The sequence below is a fragment of the Onychomys torridus genome, chromosome 14 (assembly GCF_903995425.1).
Source record: "Onychomys torridus chromosome 14, mOncTor1.1, whole genome shotgun sequence".
In the NCBI taxonomy this organism is placed as follows: Eukaryota; Metazoa; Chordata; class Mammalia; order Rodentia; family Cricetidae; genus Onychomys; species Onychomys torridus.
The window spans coordinates 23,773,966-23,783,202 of NC_050456.1; the positions used below are offsets into that span (position 1 = coordinate 23,773,966).

Below are 9,237 nucleotides of genomic sequence, written 5' to 3' on the forward strand. Positions count from 1 at the left end.
TAGCCCCGCCCCGCGGGCTTTTTTTTTTTTCCCCTTCCGACCGCGATGGCCCCAGGAGCTCCCCGAACGTACTCCGTAGCCAAGAGGACCCTAAACTTGGATCCTGCCCGTGTGTCATCGCCCACAGCTGGGTCACACACTCGGGGGTTGTGCGGCCCGGCTTTCTCACGGTACCCAGGCCCACAAACCCTGGGGTGGCACTGCCCACCGTGGCCTGGGTCTTCCCTCATTCACCACTGATTAAGGAGATGCCCTTCGGGCTTCCCAGCCTGCAGCCCGATCTCGGGTCAAGTTGACGTGCAACTGGCCAGCACAACCCCTTTAATCAGTCCCAACGCCCCGGCGGTGCAGAGGCACCGTGAGTTCGAGGCCAGACATCCGTGGTCTTCCAGCCCGGGCTACCCGGTGAGATCTGGTCTCGAAACCAACAAACAAGCCAAACAGAAACACAAAAACCAAACAAACAAGACAGGGAAGTGGAGTTGTGGGGCTGGAGGAACGACTCAGCGGTTTAGAGCGCTGGTTGCTCTTGCGGAAGACCGAGGTTCCATTTCCCGCACCCACGTGGCCGCTCACAGCCCCCTGCCAGCTCCAGTCCCAGCGGATCCGATCGCCTCTTCTGACTGCGCAGGTCCTGGCGCACAGGTGGTTGTCACTCGTGAATACACACCGAATGGGTGTTAGAAACGGTCAGTGGACGAGGCTGGGTGGGAAGACGAAGGGGATCTGCAGGTGTGAGGGGACAAGAGAGTGACCGGGGTCGTGAACGTGGTTGACGTACATTGTGTGCGTGTGTGAACAGGTCATCGATGAATCCAATTATTACCTATAGCTGCTGTAGGTTACCAATAGGCAAAGGATAACCCCAGCCAGCACTCAGGAGGCCGAGGCAGGCGGATCTCTGTGAGTTCAAGGCTGGGCTGGTTTAGTGAGTTCTGGGACAGAACTACATAGTGGGACCCTGTCTCGAACAAAGCAAAAACTGGAATGAAGCACTGAGACTCGAGGGCTGGGTTGTGTGGTGGGAGTTCTAGGCCAGCCACAGCTACACGGAGAGACCCTGTCTCAAAACAACAACACTCAAAACTGCGACTTGACCAGGGACATATATATGTGTGTGTGTGTGTGTGTGTGTGTGTGTGTGTGTGTGTGTGTGTGTGTCTTGGTGAGAGAGGGCATGTCTAGTGTGTGAGATCAATCCTCAGCACCAATGGGTTAAATTTTTTAAAAAAACAAAAAAAAAACAAAAGAACAGTAAATCCAAAAACCTGTGACGAGGCTTTTGGCCTGCAGCATATTTCCCCAGCCCCGGGTGCTGTGACCCATCGGGTAGTGTCTCTAAACGGAGGCACGGGGAGCCACACTTGGGTCACTGGAGTTACTTGCTGTCAAAGTGAAAAGCACTGCATTTAGGCTTCAAACTTGAAGCCAGCATGTAGGAGAACTGGACTGTGTTTTTTCACAAAAGACTCGAAACTTCAACATCCCAGAATAGTTGACATTAGTGCTGAACTCAACTTTTGAAAGTACCCTGAGGCTGGAGAGATGGCTCAGAAGTTAAGAGATTAAGAGCATTGGTTGCTCCTCCAGAGGTCCTGAGTTCAATTCCCAGCTCTTACATGGTGGCCAACAACCCTCTGTAATGAGATCTGGTGCCCTCTTCTGGCATTCAGACAGACGCTGTATAAATAAGTAAAGAAGAAAAAAAAAGAATTGAGGCCTAGGAGCCCCGTTGGCTCGAATTCTTTTAATCTTAATGTTGGGAGATGTGTTTACAGGTTTCAGAGTGCATCATAGCTGAAGCAAAGACTTAGAATGACCACGGATTAAGATATTTTTGATAATAGCTTTGAGGTTAGGGATCAAATACAAAGCAGTATAGTTTTGGTTTTGGTTTTGACCAACCACAGGCAAGCTTTAGTGACACACTTCACTATTAGGATAAGAGCTTGTACTGTATCAAGCTGATGAAAGAAAATGCTGGCTGTACTTTTCAGGAGGGGAGGCTAAAATATTTTTAGATTATGGATTAGCCTATAGAAAAATGTCTGCTGTAAATCAAACAGTGAAGGGGAAGATGAATAGTGTTGTGCCCAGGTTGCAAGACCACCACAGAGCCAATGTCTGATGTAAGCACACAGAGGTTTTTAATAACAAAACAAGCAAGTGGGGTTGGGGATTTAGCTCAGTGGTAGAGCGCTTGCATTCTGGAAAACAGAAACAAAAACAAAAACAAGCAAGCTTGGTCTGCCATCCAACATCCACAGCAGGTGGAGGAGAATGGCCCCCAGAGCACTCAGTTTAAGGGGTTTGTATAGAAAAGGTTCACATGCAGAATGTTACATATCTCGGGGGCTAGGGGTGAGGTAAGCAAAATGTTACTAATTGCTAGCAGGATTCAGGGTATCTATAGACATAAATTTTTATTCCCTGTGTCCTGCTTTTGTTGACACATTCAGATTTTTTGTTGCAGCCCTACACTCTCTTTCCAGATCGACTTCTGGTCAACCGAGCCCATTACTCTTTAGATCTTGTTTTGCCAAGTCTAGGATACAAGACTTATTGTCCCAGCCTTGTCTTTCCCATAGGTTCAACTTCTGGTCAATTAAAAACGCTAGTCAGCAAATACCTTTGGAGGAGGGGATGGGGAAGCATCTCTCAAGATGGCCACTGATTTTTCCCTTTCAATGGAAATCCCACTTACACATCTTAAATAAAACATAGCTCTCTGAAAATAGGTTTCTTCGTACTCCCAGAATCTAATCAATATTTATATGTATAATTCAGCTATTATTTGGCTTAAAAGGGCTTATTGGGAAATGTTATCATTTTTACTATTTTTTACAAAGAAAATATTTTCCAGTTTCAAATAACCCTGGACTTTTGAATTATAACCTGTTTTTTATGTTCAAGTTATCCTGCAGTTGTACATAAAAATTTTTTTACATTAAAAAAGGGACCAATACTATAGAATTGTATTACATGGAATACATAGAATATGCAAATTTGTAGAAATAAAAAGACTAGACATTATCTCAAGATGGAGAAGAAAGGAATATAGAGTGATGATTTTCTTTCTTTTTTTTTGTTTTTGTTTTTTTTCAAGACAGGGTTTCTCCGTATAGTTTTGGTGCCTATCTTGGATCTTGCTTTGTAGACCAGGCTGACCTTGAACTCACAGAGATCCACCTGGCTCTGCCTCCCAAGTGCTGGGATTAAAGGTGTGCGCCACCACTGCCTGGCTTTTTTTTTTTTTCTCTCCAGAGCTGAGGATGGAACCCAGGGCCTTGTGCTTGATAGGCAAGCGCTCTACCACTGAGCTAAATCCCCAACCCTGAGCAATGATTTTTCTAAGTATGGAGTTTCTGTTTTGTGTGATGGTAAAGCCCCACAAATGGTTAGTAGTATCAGGACATAATATCATAAATGTAATAAATCAGGCTGGAGAGATGGCTCAGAGGTTAAGAGCACTGACTGCTCTTTCAGAGGTCCTGAGTTCAATTCCCAGCAACCACATGGTGGCTCACAACCATCTGTAATGAGATCTGGCGCCCTCTTCTGGCCTGCAGTCATACATGCTGTATACATAATAAATAAATAAATATTTTTAAAAAATAAAAATAAAAAAATAGATGTAATAAATCAATATAGTTAATGTAATTAATGAATATCATAAATAAAGTTATTGAATGAACACTGTGAATGTAATTAATGAATACCACAATATAATTAATATCATGAGTGTAATTACTATCTTCAATGTAATTCATGCCACTGAATTATGAACTTAAAAATGGTTACAACTGCAAATATTATGTTCATTTAAAAAACTAAGGTGGAATGTAATCACCATACGTTATATGTGTGTATGAAATTGAAGACAGTGATGTTCTAAAATAGAAAGTGGTGACGGTGTCGTGGGCCTGTGAGGATGCTGGACTAAAGTCTATCAAATTGTGAAAACAGGCAAACTATGTGAATTATTTATCAATAAACATTTTATAAAATGTAAAAAAAAAAAACCACACCACACAGCAGTCCAATTATTACTAGCTGATGTACTTTCCTTGTGAGGATTGATTGGTGATCAAAAATGATGATTAATCCCTTGTACCCATTTCTGCCCTCAATCTCCTGATATAAAAAACTATTGACAAGTGGGTATGCACCCTAAAGATTTAAAGAACTGTTTTTCATGTATAAAAGTTTAGACTTGTGATTTCTTATACAATAACCTTCCAAGATAAGGTGTTTGGTTCTTTCTTTATAACGGAAAACACAGCCTGCCAGTATAAGAACCGCTGAGAACACCTTGCTGGCTTACACTCTGTTCATCTATAACAAGTTGCTTGGGTATGAATGTATGTAGGTTCTTGGGGGTGATTTGTTTCTCAAATGTTTAATCACATACGAGATATGGAAAGCATACTGTTTCTTACTTGTATTTATTGTCATCATTCACTTGAAAAATAGAATATAACCACATTGTAATTTCTATATTGCCTGAAAGGATTGGTTGGTGTATGGAAGCTGTAGAGGAAAAATAGAGAGCATAAGGAAGAATAAAGATAGAGTTAGAAGGAAAACATCACAAATGAGAGAATAAGGAAGAATAAAACAGTCAGAAGAAAAACATCAAAGGGAAGGAAGGGACACCTCTGGATAGAGATAAGAAAAGAAAATACAGAACGCAGACTCTGAACACAAAAGAAGATTAAAGAGAAGGTCTGAGAGAAACCATCAAGAGAGTGTGGGAGTGTCGTCCCCCTCACCCCTCAGATTAAAAAAAAAGCCAGAGTAAGCAGACTGGATGGATTCCCTTTGAGCCTTGTGCTCCTGGAGGCTGTCCCCCAGCAGCAAAAACTGTGGTAACAACCGCCACTGAGCTGACAAACTCCACCCACAGATCACTTTGGACTGCAAACTGCTGGGGACAATTTCAAGGCAGCTAGCTGAGACGTTCATCCTTACACACTGCTCCAGCCAGGACTTCAGATAAGCCCATCACACAGAGAGACTTTCCCATCACACAGAGACTGGCAAGGAAGGATACAGCTAGCTCTCCCAGGACTTGGCCATTATCTTAATTTTCTCAGGGTCCCCTAGAGATGCCACACCCCCAGATAGCAGGAAACAGTCTAAAGAACATTAAAGAACATGACACCCACATTCTCAAGAGATGGGGTGGGTGGTTTTTGGTCATTCTGTGGGTTATGGATATCAGTCATCGTTTAGGGGGGTTGGTTACAAGTTGTTTTTTTTTTTAAGATTTATTTATTTATGGGGGCTGGTGAGATGGCTCAGAGGTTAAGAGCACTGACTACTCTTCCAGAGATCCTGAGTATTGGTGAAATTATTAAGGCCACTCCACGTAGTTAAAAGGGAGGTTTATTTTGTGGGGTAACTTACAAATGAAGAGATAGGTTGTAGGGTCTGACAAAGGTATGGCGCAGTCTGGCAGTGTTCTCTGGAGAACTCTGCTCAGTCTACTTCCTGGGTCCAGCATCCCAGAACCAAGAGAGCAAGACCTCCTCCCTATCTTGGGTCTTCCGCTTCCTCCTCCGCCCCGCCTTGTGGGTTTGACCATTACCGAAGCCTCAATGGGGGTTGGAACTTCCCGGCCAATGCTGGGATGGCTACCCACTACACCTGAGTTCAATTCCCAGCAACCACATGGTGGCTTTCAACCAGCTGTAAAGAGATCTGGTGCCCTCTTCTGGCCTGCAGTAATACATGCTGTATACATAATAAATAAATTTTTTTTAAAAAGATTTATTTATTTAGTATACAGAGGGCACCAGATCTCATTACAGATGGTTGTGAGCCACCATGTGGTTGCTGGGAATTGAACTCAAGATCTCTGGAAGGGCAGCCAGTGCTCTTAACCTCTAAGCCATCTCTGCAGCCCAACAAGTTGGGTTTGTTGTTGTTGTTGTTTGTTTTTTGAGACAGGGTTTCTCTGTGTAGCTTTGCGCCTTTCCTGGAACTCACTTGGTAGCCCAGGCTGGCCTCGAACTCACAGAGATCTGCCTGGCTCTGCCTCGGCAGCACATATACTAAAATTGGAATGATACAGAGAAGATTAGCATGGCCCTGTGCAAGTTGTTATTTTAATGGTGAGAAAAAAAGCTGAACAAAGCAGATTATATTTAGGAATCTCGTTCTGAAAAGAGAAAGAGGATATAGAAATGACAGGATAGAAGGGTAGATTATTGAATCTACTTTTAAACTAAAGGACAACTGCTGGTCTTAAGTATTTACATTGGTATGGATTTTGTATGTTGATACCACTGTAAGGTTATTTTTGTTATATCATATATATGGTCTACTCCTGTTTAAGTTTTTCACATATTATGACTATATCCACAGGAAACGTGCAGAATAGGGTAACCATAGAGATCAATATTAGTGCTTGCTGATGAAAGTGGGGTGGGGGTCGGGAGACTGCTAGCCCCCTTTGGTTTTTCTTTTCTTTTTTAATTTATTTATTTTTCTATTATCAGCTTGATACAGTATAAATTCTTATCCTAATAGTGAAATGTTTCATAGAGGCTTGCCCAGTAATTGAGTAAAACCAAAACTTATAAGAAGCCACAGTCATCTAGGATCCCCCTTACTGTGTAGCCTCCCTGGTTCTGTGGGTTGCAGTCTGATTGTCCTTTGCTTTATATCTAGAATCCACTTATGAGTGAGTACATACCATGCTTGTCCTTCTGGGTTTGGGTTACCTCACTCAGGATGATCTTTTCTAGTTCCATCCATTTGCCTGCAAATTTCATGCTGTCATTGTTTTTCTCTGCAGAGTAGTACTCCACTGTGTATATCTCCCACATTTTCTTAATCCATTCTTCAGTTGACACGCATCTAGGTTGTTTCCAGGTTCTGGCTATTATAAATAGTGCTGCTATGAACATGGTTGAGCATGTATCTTTGTGGTATGATTGAGCATTTCTTGGGTATATGGGTACATACCAAGAGTGGTATGGCTGGGTCTTGAGGTAGATTGATTCCCAATTTTCTGAGAAACTGCCATACTGATTTCCACGGTGGTTGTACAAGTTTGCATTCCCACCAACAGTGGAGGAGTGTTCCCTTTCCTCTGCATCCTCTCCTGCATGTCCTGGATCTCGGTCTGTAGACCAGGCTGGCCTCGAACTCACAGAGATCAGCTTGGCTCTGCCTCCCTAGTGCTGGGATTAAAGGCATGTTTTTTAAAAAGAGATTTATTTATAATCTGTGCCACCATGTAGTCAGGGTCTGAGGCACCAGGGAAGTCCAGCCTGGATGGACTGAACCCCAAACTGCCATGCAGAAGCATCCTTGTTGATTGTTACACAAAAGTTGTGTTTTAGGGTAAAACGAGTTCCTCTTACCAAAGCCGCTGGTCTGATCTACATGTTTCGTGAAGGAACCTGTCACATCCTGCAACTTTGGTCTTCATGTGCACTGTTGGCAGTACTCAACAGCGCAAGACGGTCCAGGTTTGCCAGGACCATACTGTGACTAAAGTCACGAAAACGCTTTGAAGTTCCTTCTGAAAAACAACTCTGTTTGGGTGGGAGCTCCACCTCCACCCCTGGCACCCTGGTAACCCCATACCCAAAGAGTCTGAAGTGTTTTGGTGGAAGATCTTCCTCAACTGCCCTCCCCATCTCTTTCCCCAACCTGCTCCTTCAATGCCCGCCAAACACAGCTCCTCCCCGGGGAGGCTCAAACCACAGAGTTTAAAAGCAGCATCCCAGAAAACAGACACGGGGTTCTTCCTGTCTCAGCCCCTTCTGAGGGGCCGGGAATCACCCGGGAACGTTTTACCCATTAAACCTGGGCTTTTCCAATTCGGTTTAATTTGAATTGCTTCGTCGGTGGAGAGGCCTTATTGGGCCGAAAAGACTTATAAATTGAGTAATGATTTCCTAAGTACAGAATCTGTTTTGTGTGATGGAAAAGTCCCACGAATGGACATTACTATCAGGACATAAGATCGTGAATGTAATAACACAATGTAATTAGTGAATATCATAAATATATTTATTGAATGAATACTGAGAATGCAATCAATGAATACCACAACTGTAATTAACATCATATGTATAATTAATACCATGAGGTAATTTAAAAAATAAATTAATAAAAAAATCACAGAAGAGTTTTTGTTTTTGTTTTTGAGACAGGGTTTCTATGTAGCTTTGGAGCCTGTCCTGGATCTCGCTCTGTAGTCCAGGCTGCCCTCGAACTTACAGAGATCCGCCTGCCTCTGCCTCCTGAGTGCTGGGACTACAGGCGTGCGCCACCACCGCCAGGCCAAAAAAATGTCTAAATACTCCCAGAAAAGTTTCATTCTAATGTTTACCTTAGATACAATGACTCTACTAGATTTTCCACTACAGAAACGATACAATAGTCCTCCATTGACCCGAAGTCTGCCAAAAAGTACTCTATGGCTATTCTGAGGACGGATGGATGGATAATATGGATACATATTGGTGCTTGGAAAAAAGAGCTGACTGGGCAAGGCCCTTGGCTCTAACAGAAAGTGGTTTTTTTAAAACCCCAAGAGATCAGAACCGTAAAGCAGCCTCTTAGAAACGGCTTTCTGCTACACAGGGTGACACTCAAGAGTGAAGGGCAGCTTGGAAGGGTGTGAGAATGAAACCAGGACTCCTAGCCAGTCTACCCCAACACGAGAAAGACAAAGAAGGGAAATCTCTGTGTGAGCCCAGGTTGGTGTAGAGAAAGAGGTCTAGCGGAAGAAACAAGCAAATAGGAGAAAGAATATATAGAAAAAGAGAATCTCACTTTTGAAAACCAGCAAGCCAGGGGAGAGCGCGAACGCAGTCCCCCACTACCACAAATTATGCAGTCGAGTTTCCCGCATTTGAGGAAATCGCAGGGGTCAGCACATCCGGAGTGCAATGGATAAGCCTCGCCCTGGGAAAACCACCTTCGTGATCATGGTATCTCCCCTGCCAGGTAAGTATGAGTTGCTCCTCACGCACGCACGCTCTCCTTACACACGCGCGCCCCTTTAACACACGGTCGCCCACGTCCACACGCCGAGTCCTCCTCCACGCCCTCCACACCCGTCGTCGTCTTCCCGTCCCCACGGACCTCACCCTCACCCACGCGGGACGTCACCGTGCGGGACGCCGCCCTCCGAGCCCGCGGGACCGGCAGCCTCTGCGCCCGCCTCGTCTGCATAGCCCCGCCCCGCGGGCTTTTTCTTTTTTTTTTTTTTTT

General features: G+C 44.0%; 1 non-coding gene and 1 pseudogene across 1 annotated transcript; one reads left to right on the plus strand and one right to left on the minus strand.

Annotated features, from left to right (window-relative positions):
• Positions 1 to 6,033: 6,033 nt before the first annotated feature.
• LOC118595881 lies at positions 6,034 to 6,151 on the plus strand (annotated as a pseudogene).
• Positions 6,152 to 8,814: 2,663 nt separating this feature from the next.
• LOC118595948 lies at positions 8,815 to 8,978 on the minus strand. Its single transcript, XR_004946630.1, has one exon. It is a non-coding gene; the product is annotated as a U1 spliceosomal RNA (small nuclear RNA).
• Positions 8,979 to 9,237: the final 259 nt, after the last annotated feature.